The sequence below is a fragment of the Triturus cristatus genome, chromosome 6, assembly GCF_964204655.1.
Source record: "Triturus cristatus chromosome 6, aTriCri1.1, whole genome shotgun sequence".
NCBI classification, from domain to species: domain Eukaryota; kingdom Metazoa; phylum Chordata; class Amphibia; order Caudata; family Salamandridae; genus Triturus; species Triturus cristatus.
The window spans coordinates 225,777,908-225,793,342 of record NC_140589.1 but is presented as its reverse complement, the minus strand read 5'-3'; the positions used below and the strand labels follow the sequence as shown (position 1 = coordinate 225,793,342).

Below are 15,435 nucleotides of genomic sequence, written 5' to 3'. Positions count from 1 at the left end.
AAAAAACACTGACAAACGTCAATTATAGTTTAATGAGCTAACTATAACTTACATCCCCAATATAGCCTGCTGATGATCACACATATTACATCACTCATGACATGTTAAATGACACCACTCATGACATCACTGATGAGATCTCCAATTACATCATTGATGACATCACTAATAACATCATCAAATGATTATGAGAGTTTGTTATATGCTATTCAGACTGGAAGTTATTCAGCAAGCCACACGTAGACCCAAATTTCTATCACCTCGGTAGTGCTAAAGGGCATAACATTTTGCAACATGCAGGACATAAAGCATGTCTGTGAAATCACTCATTTTTTTATATATTATCTTTTCTTTCATGATATTTGGGTGCATGAGAAACATAGGGGTCTATTAGGATGGCGGTTGGAAAATCACTTCGACCGCCATGGTAGCGGGAAAACACCGCCCGCTACGACCGCGGCATATCCGCTGGTCCAATTAGCATGCGCCACACTCAAAATCCAACTGCGGCGGTACAACCGTGGCGTTTAACATTGCGGCGGTTGCTGCTGCCCGCAGCACCGCCGCTATGTCCATAAAAGCATGTCCAGCATATCCCTGCACTGCATGGCAGGCACTACACAGTGCCTGCCACCTGATACAGGGACATGTAGGTGGGTACCATGGGTACCCCCCAGAGCACCCACACACCCTCAAACACATTGGGGACCCGCAATGGGCCCCCGGAGACATTCTCTGCATGCCTTTCCATGGTGGTTCCACCGCTGCGAAAAGGCTGGCTACCGCCGGCATCATGATCGTGCCGGTGGAGCCTGGCCCTGCACCGGCCCCATTTTAGTGGTACGGCTCCACCCACCAGGCAAGCATACGGACAGCTACCGGCGGAAAAGTGGCGGGCAGAAAATCTCACCGCCACGGTCGTCACAGTCATGCTAATGGGACTGGCGGTTTTCTGGGTTGTAATCGCGGGCGGATGACCACCGCCGGCCCGGCGGCGGCCATCCGACCACCATCCTAATAGACCACATAATCTCTCCGTAGACATCAATGCAATCAGCAACTGATTAAACCTTGGATAATTCTCAAAAGAGTGTTTAATCATTATTTGCATTAATGAAATGTATTTTTAAACACTTGAATGTAGCAATGAATTGTAATTTACTATCTTCACATCTGTGGATTTGTCAATAATAAGGCATGCACAACTAGGTGTTATGCACAACCCTCCTTAAGTTTGAAAAAATACCTTAAACATATTCCAGAAATGAGCAGAAAGCATACACCATTAGAACAACCCTTATACACTTCTGACTTAAACAGTTTTTAAGTGAGTCACCCATACAATATACATTCTTCAAAAATGTTTACTATCTTAGAATTTTCATTGAACTTCTGAAAACAAATATCTGCACCTTATAATTCTGCCGTTTATTTAGAAATTGCAGCTAGCACTGCCTGAAAACTCTTTAATGTCAGCATGTGCACAACAATGCACAAGTGATTAATGTATTGTAAGGAGAAGCCTTAGTTTTTCTCACATATTATGGCAACAGGACTTTATTTCAGCTACAACCTCTGTGTAAGGAACATTTGCAACTCACTCTAGTTGCACTTAGTCTCTGCCTTGTTCAAATAAAGTATTGTTTGCACTTAAAATGTTACTGATAGCCAATGTGTCATCATAAAACTTTTACTGTACTGAATCAAACTTTTCTCTGGTACTATACTATTTGTATTTCACACATAGACACAAGTACATATGGGCAATCGATGCTGTATATGTTTGTGGGCCCTTTATCTACCAACTTTGTTTTCTAAAATGATTTAGAAGATTATAGAGCAATTTTAGGAGCAGTAGCTTGGATTATGTCATCAATGATGTCATCAATGAGGTCATTTAGCAAGTTATAAGTGATGTCATGTAAAGTGATGTAATAAGGTCACATGCAGTGCACAGCAGGACCTCCAGTCATAGTTAGCTCGCTGAATTGATCTGGTGAATTACTGTTTTTTTTGGTTTTCAACTTTATTTTTTAATTCATTTCAACACCTAACTATAACGTTACTTCAACCTTTGGTCTTTACAGCAATATATGTATGTGTCTGTGTGTATATATATATATATGTATGTGTGTGTTTGTATATATATATATATATATATATATATATATATATATATATGGAGAGAGGGAGGGAGAGAGAGAGAGAGAGAGAGAGATTGCGGATTTAGTTTTAATATGCTTTTGGTTTAACTGGAACCACAATAAAAGGTTCAAAGCATAGCAGATGTGAGAAGAACTACTTGCCCAGATACTTGTGCCATCAGAGCCGCTGAGGAAAAGAGCTGAGGATGTCTATATGTGTGTGTGCGCATGTGTGTGTACGTATATATATATATATATATATATATATATGAAATTATTTATATATGCTAATGCACAGTGTAATATGTTATTTGTTACCTAATGTCGATTGTGAGCAAACAAGAATAACTTTTTTGCACATTTGTTCACTCTTTGAATAGTCCAGCACATCTACAAACCATATATCAAGATCAACATTAGAATCTCAAAAAGCCAAGTCTAAACTGTCTTGAAAATGTTTTTCTTTTACCAAGTTCATGGAATGTTTAGCATTATGGTTGAAAAGCCATTTTATTTTGTGCATTTTGTGATACCGTTCTTCTTGCCAGAACCTAGCCCATTTGTCTGTATTTTTTAAATATTCCAGATAAGGGATCTGAGTCAGAGAAGGATGACATGATGTACCCAGGAATGGGCACCTTGGTGAGGCGCAGAAGTTTGAATTAAAACTCAGGACTAAAGATTCCATTGTCAGAAACTTAAACATATACCTTGCCAAACTAGTTGAGAGTGGCCGAGTGAATAGTGTCCTGAGGACCATACTGGGACAGTAAGACTCTTGGGCCCAGATTCTCGTAGCCGCAGGTAATGCAACGCAGCACCCAAAGAGGCTGCGTTGCATGAGGAGAGAGCAGGAGGGCACCATATTCAGAGAGATATGGCGCTCTCCTCCCATCTCCTACCACAGGCGCTGATTTCAACTGCCCTGCACCAGGCACACACCTTAGCACCAAAGCCCTAGGGTACATGACTGAGTCTATAATAGGTTTTGTACAGGCAGAGTAACCTGCCTGTACAAAATACTGTGAGTAGACGCACTTCAATGCTTTTCCTACTTTGTATGTGTGCTGCACAGTTCATCATACATGCACATTCAGAAAAGCAAGGAGAAATGACAACATTTCTCCTTTTAACACCTTCTTGCCAGGGGTATTTATTTTTGGCGCTAAACTCTGTCTGCCACTGTGAGTAGACAAGGTTTTGAATCAAAAAGCATGAGTGGTTGCATGAGAACGGCCATGTAACGCTTCTGTTATGCGAAGTAATGCAAAGGAGAGTTTTGCTCTGCTTTTTGTTAGTTTTCCATACAAACCAATGCAATTTGTTAATCCCAAAATTAGTGTCGGGTTTGCATTAAAAAAGTAACGCCAACCCGACACTAAACCTTTGAGAATCTTGCCCTTACAGTGGAACCGGAAACAGCGGAACAGACAGAATTATACACAGAGAGGGAAACCAGAGCCCACTCACACAGCTGCTGGGGAAGGTAGTAATATACAACCACCTCAAAGAAGCACCCCACCAGTGGGAAACACTGCTGTGAACAGAAAGCTTCCTGCACACCCAGTAGCCCAACAGCGCCAAGAAGCCATGTAAGTGGATCAAGACGTGCTATAAAAATACACATATAACATATTCACTATCCTTCTCAATCCAAATAACTGACTAATATCCACCACTCAAATTACTTTCATACTTCACTATACTAATTCACCACTAATCCTTTATGGGTTCCGGAGCTACTCGCCGAAAAAGCGCTTTGGTGCCTCGTCAGGGATAGTAAGCGCTATATAAATGCAATTACAATACAATACAATTTACATATGTGCTGTAGCTATGTCTATAGATGTAGCTCCTTTCTATCTATCTATCTATCTATCTATCTATCTATCTATCTATCTAGCTATCTATCTATCTATCTATCTATCTATCTATCTATCTATCTATTCATGTATCCATTCATCCATCAGTCGGGGTATGTTTTAATCTATGTGCCCGTTTTTTCAGGCTCCATACTCATTTGTACACCAGTGCATTTAATATTTAGCCGTCTTTAAACCAGCGTACCTGACTTGCTATCCGTAGTTCAGAGTGTGCAGCGCCGGTTTCCTGGCATGCTGCCCTTCATGAAAACTACAAGAGCGTCTGTAACGGGACACGCGAAGCGGACACTCCAATAAACACTTAAACATAACATGTCCACTTCATGGCGGTAAATCAATCTACCACACGGTATCCTTCCCAGATAATTAGATTTGCGAAGAGCCTGCACGCGCGCTCCGTCTGCCCTGTAATAATCTACCTTGCGTTGCCAAAGAGAGTAGAAGTCGTTTACTGTACCTGTCTGGTGGAGTGGCTTCACATATTCCTTCAGAAGTGTGGAAAAAGGCTTCACTTCCGCACCAAAACGTTAGCCCTCCACGCCCAACTGTCCATTCAGAAGTGGCCCCGATCGGGCACAGTCCGTCACAGGAAGAGTGGACACACCAATACGCGTCCGTGCCCGCGGGCTATCTGTCTCCTCGTGTGCTCCTCGTCAGCGGAGCTCGTCACATCGAACTGATTGGTAGCGTCCGTGCCCTGAGCTTTATTACTTCTTTCAAGCACCAATTAGACGCGCAGGGGGGCAGCGATGGAGATGCGGTTGGTGGGGGATGGGTGGAGGGTGATGGGTCGGGTGTGGGGGGGGGGGGGCTAAGGCACTCACTGTCCTGAGTGAACCCGGCGAGCAGCGCAGGATGAACGCCCCTCCCTGCACAGGCGAGAAATATCTGCTGGCCTTCTAGGAATGTATGCAAAGAGTCTAAGTGTAAAGGGAGCTCCAGGGATCCGTACAATAAAGGGTATTTCAGCTTATCCTCATTTCCAACGGCAATGATAAATATTTGATTGGTTCTGACCACAGGTTGACTACTTATTGTCTAGAGGTCGGTGCCATGAAAGACAATCTCCACATGGATAATAAATGTCAAAATATCCCTAAGGGGCTTTCGAAAGAAGAAAAAAAAGAACACATTGAAAAAAAGAAAACAACAAACAAAAGCCCTGCTGTTGTGTAAGTCACGTAGCATTGCTCTTTCCTCGGGTCTAGTCGCTGAAATGTGCAGGGCCAGAAAGACTTTATTTGTTGCAATGTGTGAAAAATGTAATGAAAAAATGTCGAGCCTACGGGCTTGTGAACTGTTTTTACAGATGTCCTGATCCACGAGCGTGTTTACTAGAAGTAACTCAAATATCTCCAAACAGGAATCAAAATAACCTGCAGATATCAGTTTCATTACTTCCAGAATACATCACCTCACACTTTTAAAAGCTAATGCTCTATTTAAACTGCGAGATGCATGTATTTATTTAAAAATATGTTATGTATTGTGCTTCTGTACATGCCTTATAGTCACTTCTAAGCACTAAATTAACAAGCATTGGCAAATCCACTAGGTCTCCCATTTGGGACATATTGCTTTGCCAGTGGTTTTTACCGATGATGTACAACATATCCGATGTTGTGCAGCATTACTAAAGGAGAATAAAAAAAGATTCGTATGAGGCAGCCGCCTGTCTAATTTTGTAGATGAGGGCAACACATTTGGGCCCGTCTGCAAAATGACATGTTTCATTTTAATTACAAACCTGTGTTGGATCGGTCAATAAAAAGAAAAATCGTGGGAAAATGTTTTATTCTTATTTTTTTTAAAGTGGGTGGTGGTAAGAATGATGGGGGCCAGAAGCGACATAAGGGTGTGGGTGGGAGCTGAGAAAAGCAAACAGGTGAGAGAGAGCGACATGAAGCACAGGGGAAGAAAAGCAAACGAGCGAGATAAAGTGAAATGTGGAGATGGGGGAAGAAGAACATGGGCAACAAACTAAATCGGACGAGAGGAGCATACGAAGGTGAGTGCATCAGGGCGGTAGTGGGGAGGAGCACACAAGCGAGAGAGAACAACATGCAGTGTGGCTAGAGAAGCACACTAGGGATACAGTTGAAAAACACATGCACTCTTGTGGGGTGCTTAAGACAAAAGAAAAAAGTAACTCCCTAAAAGTGAGCAGTGTACAGATATAGGTAAATTGGCAATCATTCAGGGGAGGGACAAGCAACAGATGAACAATGCAAACCATCAAATAAGAAGTAGGCAAATGTGAGTGACAGTAAAGGCAGCCGATGGTAACAACAGGCAAGTGCCTCTATGTTCTTGTATGCCCACAATATGTCTTTTGCAACCAGACAGCAGAGTCTGGTAGGACCTTATTTAGAGTTTGGTAGACTTGGCACTCCATGACAATGGCAGATGTCCCGTCTAGCATATTCTAAGTGCTTTATATTTTATTGCACTCGTAACAGGACAGCTATGAGACTTATTGGCTTTACCAGTGATTTTTAGCAATGCTGTCACACACTGGTTCTTAATGTGATTGTTTGTGGCCCCCTAGAGGTGTGCACACCCTACTCAGGGGGGAAACCACTGTTTAGCAAATTGAATAACATTAACAGATTAATAAAGTGTATTTAAATAAGGAAACAAAATGTACAATTTAAAATTTTTAAACGTTCCGTAAATGTGAAGGAATTTGAAACTGCAGGCTAAAAATGATATCAGTATCCTTAGATTCACATGTGGGAGCAGTGCAAGTGTATCAAACAGGATATCATTTGGACAATGTGTGTTCGTAATTGAATTAAGAAAAGCTTCAAACTTCTCATTAAAATTTAGATTTTTTAAAATATTTGTTTGCAAGATAAATAAGATGTTTTATCATTTGTGTATTTGTTTGATAAATGCTTGTTTCTGCATTTGTTTTGTATTGTTTTGCCAGCTGGGGTCCCCCGGTTTGCAGCAATGACTCAGTGGAGGTCCAGTGATTCCAATAATAATTTATTGAGGGTCCCTGTGTCCCAAGAATGATTATGTGGGGTCCATAGAAGTCAAACGTTTTAGAACCAGTGCTGACCAGCATCCCCAATGTTCTGCAGCATGATTAAAGAATAAAAAGGGGGGGGGGGCTAACCATCACTTTTTGAAAAAGAATCCTGTCCCCAATCTCTAAATAAGGCCAAAGGGTGCAGACCTCCAGGGCGAACTTTCAATGTTACACACCTTTATATGGAACAATATCTAATAATTATTTGGCACCTTTCCGTTGCTACTTGGATTTATAAAAAATATTTTCAAATAGATTGTGTAGAAACCACTGTAGATTGTTCCAAATCCAATGTTTACCATTAAGATGCTAGGAATTGTGGCAAATGTTTACTTTTGTGATGGAATCCTGGCTCCTGGAAAGCAGGAGAACTCTAGGTTGTATTACAGATGCTTTGTTGCAGTGCAACAAAACGGGGCTGGAGTTGGAATCACTGAGCACAACCCATCTATTTTTTTGACAGAACAGGTAACCAGAGCTTGGTTAACTGTAGGCATACACCCTTGATTGAGCTTTGTGGTAGGAATCAATTCAGGACTCATTAGGAGATGGGTTGTACCATGCACCATGTACTGCAGAAGCCATAAGTGGCAGTACACATTTACGGATAACCTGTACAAGGTACCGTCAGTTTAGATTAGAAGAAGAAAAGCAAAATCATTTTGCAGATATGAAGGAAACAATTAAAAGAAACTTTAGTCTCAACGTAGGCAAAATCTGAAAAACCTTTAAAAAAAAAAAAATTATTTTATTGATTTTTAATGAAAAACAACAAACCATAAAGTGCATCATGACAATATTAACAGGAGCCATCATTTAATCTTTTCCGGGACCATACATTGTTGCATAATATAATCAAAGACATAGGCAGACATATCCATTGGTCTGAGGTCCCTTCAACTCAACAATATATGAACCAAGAGGTCCAGCAAACACTATACCACAAACATCATTGTCCACTTGGTCATCTGGGAAACATCCAGTGCAGGTACCCATTTTTCATTCAAACTTCTGTCTCGGACTCATCCTCACTAGAATGATCATTATCACTGTGAAACATACCCAATAATTGGGCCCATTGCATCATGGCCTCAGACGCCCCTCGTCTCTACATGTTGGGTGCATGTGTTGATCCTCTGCCACCCCTCATTCTGGCATGTCCATTAACCAATGTGTTAGCATTGGGCCCTCATCCCCATCCAGACAATGGCCACCGGTCTCTATGCAAACAATAAGGCCAGTTGGGCCAGAATAACTATGATTTAATACAAAGACCAGCACAACCGACATGGAAGGCTTGGATATATACTGCACTGAAAGCTGGATTAAAGTTATGCAGGAATTACAACTATTTTTCAGAATCAATGCAATTGTTAAAGAATACATAAGGAGTAATTTTCCAATAAAGCTACATTATCTTTTTTTACTTGAAGGTGGAGAATCTTTAGAGAGCTTTTGAAGTCAACATTTTACCAGCTTGCGCTCCCCTGGGGTGTCAGATGCTCCACAGTTCGGGTAGCTTATGAGACACACTGATCAAGGTGCAGCTCCTCTAGTCTCAGCAGTGCTTGGACCAGTCTTTGTGAAAGGACAGAGACTGAGTCCAGGCTGAAGTCAGTCCCATTTTAGAAGCCACATCTGCAACACTTACTATGTGCCCAAGCAAGGGCATTCTCTGTTCACAGATAAAGACCTGGGCAGCACAAGGCAGGGGGGCTCTGCTTTGAAGCCTGGGCCAAGCACTAAGCTCTTACTACAGATGAATACAAAATCTTGGGTGAACCACGAAAAGAAGGGCCCCCAACGAACAGTGCTCGGTAATCTCTTGAAAGTAAGAGCAAGGCCTCCTGATGTAGCCGAGGTTATGGTGATCCTTAGCATGAGCAATGAGATATGGGTTTGTTGGGCTGGTTGCTGCCCTCCGTGTGCCTCTTTGGGCACAGAAATCCTTGAGACCGAAAGGAGAAAGGGGAGCCCCTCTCAGATAAAGGCAGAGGGACACATTGATTATAGTGCGATCTCGGTACCTACCTTCTGAACCTCAGCCCTGTTTTTGAACTGCACCTGTACGTTTTGAAGTCATTTATTATTTGTACATTGTACTTGTTATTTCATGGGGTCACATGCTGTGCGTTTTAAATTCTGGTGTGGTCCTTACTAATAAAGTGTCATCCCCTCAGAGATTCTTAAGGTTACTTCCTGTAGTCGTCCTGAACCCCAAAATGCATTAATTGACCTTGCTGGAGGAGAGGAGCCCTGGCAAATGTCTCTCACCACTTTTACTGTGTAAAGCACATAAGAAGTAAGAGTGATAGGAGTCAAAGAGACCAGTCAGAGACTCTCTTACGTCTACAGGTGACATCATAGAGCCACATCGAACCACAAATTAGTACATACACACAGAAAATGGTATTTTATAAAGTTTTAGAACTGGTTACATTTTATTCTTGTGCACATGAATTGTCATCACAATTGTAAATGTCACAGCAACTAAACATCAGTGAAGCATGACAGCTACAGACACCTCAATGTTGATGTTTTTCCACGCATCCCTAACCCATTAGTCTAATTCCCTTTCTATGTTAGAGTCAGCTGGATCACAGCTGCATGCGCTGATTTAGCGCATTGTTTGCTGAATAGCGTATTGCCCCAGGATACGTAAATGGCACTGAACCTAAAATCAGAACTTCAATTTTCAGCAAACAATGGGATGGTTACCATGCCCCAATATTAGGATCTTTTGTATCGTTTTCTAACAATAAGGCTTAAGAAGCAAGGTGGGGGTGTTAATGCATGCATCTCGCATTTGTTACACAGGATAAAAGCAATGTGTCTGTTAATTGAGCACCTATAAACTAGATTAGGTAAATCACAAATGAAGCTGCTAAACTTCCATTCGGAAAGGCCTTGTTCGGGGCTGGAAGTGTAATGCCCACATTCAAGCCCTTTCTGGGCACAAACTAGACTGTGTGAAGATGTGCCAATGCCTGTGACACGTGTGACGTTATCAACACGTAGACAAATAATGCACACACAAACAAGTAAAGATCATGTAATGTCTATCTGCATCGTGTCCCCAGTAGCCTATATGTGAGTTGTCAATTCTGGTAGCTCTGTAACTTTGATTTAAGGAAGTCAGTAACCACATATATATGTACAGCCACAGTCCAAAATGCATAAACGTATGTTTCATTTTTAACAGCATTTCTCCCTCCTGCCTTCCTCACCTCGTCTCTAGAGTGGCATGAAAAATCACTCAGCACAGGTAATCAACAAGAAATTTAGATATTCTACTTGCACAACTAAGGGGCTTATTACGATGTCGGCCGTACTTGCGTCCACCCGATACTGTCACGGAAACAGCACCAACTGACCTTCGGTCAGAGGTCCCGACTGCCTAATTACAATGCAACCACACATGGTGCGGTCGCATACTCACATTTCCCTATGGAAGCATGTGTGACGGCCGTAAACCAGCCCTAGCACAAGCTCCCATAGGGAAATAGGAGGTTATGTTCTTCCCTACACTGCATGGCAGACACCTCTGGGTGCCTGCCACATGGTGCAGGAATCAACACGGGCACCAAGGTACCACCTCAGACCCCTACTGGAGTCCGGTAAGAGAAGGGGGCCCTGCAAGGGGCCCTCAAACTCACTCTCCGATAGGCTTTCCATGTCAGAAAGTCCAGCATGGAAAGCCTGCCCGAGACCGAGCATCATAATTTGGACGGCGTAAAACACCTCCCATATGGATTACGGGCTGGTCTCCGACTGGCCGACAGGCTCCTTGAGCCCATCAGAAGCCAGCCAGAATGAACAGCCGGTTTCACTTCCAACCACCTAAATTGAAATTAGTTGGTCAGAAGTAAAACTGACGATCTCGGTTGGAAAGCCTCAGAGCGGAGGTCAGAGGGTTTCGGACCGAGATCGTATTCGGCTCCTCAGTGTTAAGGGGGCTTTGGGATAGATGTTCCCATTTTACGTCCTGTGGAGATATTAACCCAAACAGCCAGGCAACTCGTTTATCTGCTCAGTCTTTGAAGCCTAATTGAAGTTTCCAATATCATTTTAAATCCATGGCTCAGATGACAATTTAAAATTCAGCAAAATGCATTTAAAAAACGGTCATTGCATTCCACGCATGGCCGATCTTCTAGATAAGGCTCCAAACCACCAATACACAGGCAGAACCTGCTTGTTTTTTTCTTAGATAGCACATCTTCTAAGTGGCACTCTTTCATGTGCAAAGTGTTGTCGTTCATTGTCGTGTATTGACCCATTCACTAAGTGTTCACTGAAATATCTGACAGTCAAATCCTTGGCCTCAATTGCTATGAGCTGCTCCTTTTACAATGTAAATATTGCACCTTTAAGCAGTCATTTATATCAATTACTTCTCTAACACCATCAAGAGGAACATGATGTCTCCTATTACGAAAGATCTCAGTACTGATATCCCTCACATATGTGAGAGAAATGTGTGGGCAATACAACTGTTGCAACAATATTTCAGGCCTCAACTCTATCTGCTTTAGGTTGTTCAATATGTTTCGGTTTGCTAATTGTTCCAAACAGTTGCCAAATGCGGTGCAAGGAGGGTACTAGCACACGGTAAGTAAGTGATGCTCATGTTGAAGGTTTTCTCTAACTATTGAGGTAAGAGGTGATAACTGAGATATAGGCTGAGTGGAATTCTTAACTGTGGCCCTGCAACTAAACCCAGGTCTGCATAAGCTTATGCAGTCTGCTGTCCTTCTCTGCTGTGGCCAGGTAGTCGGCATGCCTTTCCCATTCCCTTGACTGATTTAGCTAATTGCATACATACGCTCTGCTACACTTAGGACCATCAAAGGTCTCCCCTACCCATAGAAACAGATTGAAGGGTGGACACTCTCTTGTTCACAGAATCTGTGTCAGTTCATATACAAATTGTATCATGTACCAAGGCAGTTGGTTGTCTGTAGTTGTAACTATAGGGTGGTGGAGTGGACATTTCCGGAGAGAGTCCATGCAAAATGTGCTGAGTCCTGGAAATGATATATGTATCACAGGCATCAACACTACAGGCTTTTACAAATACTTTACAGGGACTGTTTCATCCTGGAAAAGAGTGGAAATGTTATCTTGAGTAATACTTTCAAAGAAGGCAAAACAAACACTGCACCCCTAGACTTCAAGAGGGTGAAAAGGAAGGATTTATCTAAAAGGCAAAAAGGATTTTGTAGAAAAAGCAGTGTAGAAATACATCACACATTTTTTTTGCCCATTTATATACATAATCATGTGCATTGTACACCTTGAATTCTGAGATTTTCATAGATTTTAAGATAAATTGCTTCCGCAAATTTACTTCAGATGAAGGGCCTCATTTACAAAAAATGGCGTGTGGCAGTACCACAAGTCATTGTGCTATGCTGCCCTATGCAAATTTGAAAGGGCAGGTATGCACCATATTTACGAGGCACAGTGCATTCCTGAAGTTTCAGCTAGTGATGGTGCACAATTTGCTGCCTAGCATCAACGCAGGCACCCTTTCACTATGGTGCATGGGTGTCTGCGTTGTTGGCAGGGTTGCTTTTTTTTAAAAAAAAGGGACACTTTCCTGCACAAAAACAGCCCATGGAGGTGTTTGCCTCGTTCTACGTGTAAAGAGGAAAAAATGTGGAGTATTGAAAACATTTCTCCTCGTTTCGCCTGCTCTAGGGTGGCGTAAGGTTTTGGCACTGCCCCAGATTTATGTGATTTTGTGAATCTGGTGCAGCATCAAAATCCATGGGTGTTGTGTGGGAACACCCACCGCAACGCCCATGGAAAGCCTCCTTGACACAGAGTAAGGCAAGGCAGCGCTTTCCGCTGTCTTGCCCTACTCCAATCTATAAGGCCATGCAAAGCCACACAGGATGGCTTTGCGATGCCTCATAGGTATGATTGAGAGGCCTGCATCAGCGGAGTGCCAAAAAAAGTGATGATTCGGCTGCGCAGGCCTCTTGTAAATAAGACCCTGAATATATATGGCTAAGATGTGTAGATGTATGCATTATTTTGGAACCGGGGCTATAAAATGTATAGATCTTCACTCATGATATAAAAATCATGTAATGAGGAATCTAAATCAAAATCGTGCAAAGCATGTGCACGGTTTGATTTGTAGACGAGGTAAGGAGTCACACAGTAGTACTATTTGGACAGGTTAGTACGAAACATATTCCAGATTAGTATGTTGGGCAGTTTGCAAAGCTGTTTCATGGCTTATCTAGCACGGCGGCGCTATTGCACTGTCTCTTAAAAGTACACACATTATTCAGTCAGGCGCCCAACAGGATGGTAATCCTACTTGTTGATAAGAGATGTTTTGAATGTCTGTCACAGATGTTATTGAATGTGTCTGTGAGTGACCTTTTACACTACCCCGCATAATGCAGCCAATGAGCAGGTGCGTTCGATTTGTTTCCACATTCTGTGAGATTTCAAGGTTGAAGACACAAGGACTCTACAAACACAATTCAGTTACTTCAGGCTGAAGCCTGTTCAGGCTTGAATGAAAGGTCAGTAAATTAGCTGAAATTTCATGGAAATCACTTAATTTCAGAGCTCCCATGAATTTGTGGACTGGAGCCATGCTGAGGTTGAGCAAGCGATAGTGCAGCTGATGCAGTGATATTGGGTCTAAAGTATGTGAGGGGCCAACTGCACCTAAATTTATGGAAGTTTTTTCACAAACAAATCAGGAGGCGGGGAGTCTGTATCCTTTCTTGCACTAAGACCCAGGGCACCCCTGCTATGCCACTGCAGCCATGGTAAATGTTTTGCTCTGTCAACTCTCTCACGCCGAGGGAATAACACTCATTTGTGTGTCTTGATTTAGGATTGTTAGTTCATGGTTTTGACCAGGAGCGGCCCGTGCAGGTGAGAGCGGTTGGGCGGGGTGGGGGGTTGACTCGACAGGCGACAACGAGGGAAAAATGAAATAAATATTTCATTTTCCCTCGTTGTTGTCTGTCGAGTTCCCCCACCCCCACTCCGCCCCACTGCTCTTACCTGCACGGGCCACTGCTGGTTTTGCGTCAACACATTTGGGCTATGGGGGTTTACAAAATGAAGCGTGTTCGCTTAGGCGGGCTAAGAAGCTCTAGACCATGGCAGCCTGGAAGATGTAAAAAAACAAAGGAATCCATCCATATAGGAAAGTATAGACGGGTTCCTCTAGACTACGAGTGTCTCCTACAAAGGTGGAAAGCACACAGCTTTGTTTAAATACCCCTCACCCACCAAAAGGACCCTTGGTGGCATGCTTCATCATCGGGGTCTTCCCGCCCCGCAGCGGGACGGGGCGTGCTGCTACCCACGTCTACGTGGGAGCCCTGGTTATGAAAAACAATACTATGTGTCCTGGTGAGGAGGTAACCTTGATTTTTGTGTGGCTTGTTAGTAATTTGATTCTGATGTTTCAGTCCTGGCTATGTTTGAACTTAAGGAGGACAAAATGCCACCCTTAAGGGAAACAGATTCACCAGGTGAAGCATACAACGGTAATATTTATTATTTATTTATTTGTGGTTTTGTATAGCATAGAAGAGACTCCAGGATGTCAGAGGGCTTTAAAGACTGAAAGGGCAGCATACAATTACCATGTATGATAAAAGTGTGATTCTCACAGTGATGTATGTGGAGCAATCAAGATGTAGATGCTTACTGAAGGAAACGTTAATGAATTAGGACCCCATTTATATACTGGTGGTCGAACCGTCCACTGGCAGGGCAGATGGGTATTGTACTCCGTCGCACTGATGGAAGTCTTGACTGCCAAATTTATGTTTGTTGGGCCAGCGGACATTTAATGCATTGACAGCAACCACCGTCAGGGCAATTTGTATCAATGCATTGTAATTTTGCCGTACAGCGCCATCAAACAAGGTGGAGTTGTGCGACAAAGTTAAAAAATATATATTTTCAAAAACAAAACCCAAACCAGGAGTTTCTTTTAGAAAATAAAAAAATATAGCTCACCTCGCCATGAGCATTATCTCACATGGCGAGGAGGACATTTTACAGTTTCCAATGCCTTTTACAGCCAGATTTTCCTGGCAGTAAAAATTGACCTGTATGACCACTCACCTAAATTAGATGGGTGACATACAGGTCAACCTCTGACAGCCCTTAGTCCGTCAGACAGTCGGAGGGGTATAACCACAGTGGACACAGAGCAGTCTATGCCGTGATTACACCAAAGCTCGTCCGCTTTTGAATCTGACCATTATGTTTGCTGGAAGGGTACTCTGCCGCGGTTGCAACAGAGTACCCTTTCCACCAACATGTAAATCATGCCCTAAGTTCTTGCACTAAAAACTGAAAGGATAGTATCTATTTATCT

General features: G+C 42.7%; 1 protein-coding gene across 2 annotated transcripts in view; it reads right to left on the bottom strand.

Moving 5' to 3' along the window:
* Positions 1-15,435, bottom strand: part of OPN5 (opsin 5) — a 501,550-nt gene that overhangs the window by 478,367 nt on the left and 7,748 nt on the right. Inside the window, exon 1 of one of the 2 annotated variants that reach the window (XM_085610580.1) lies at positions 4,485-5,247. The exons of the other annotated variant lie outside the window; for it this stretch is intronic. The gene's annotated coding sequence lies outside the window, so the exon portion shown is untranslated. Of the gene's footprint in view, positions 1-4,484; positions 5,248-15,435 lie in introns of those variants that run through there. 2 annotated transcript variants of the gene reach the window in all.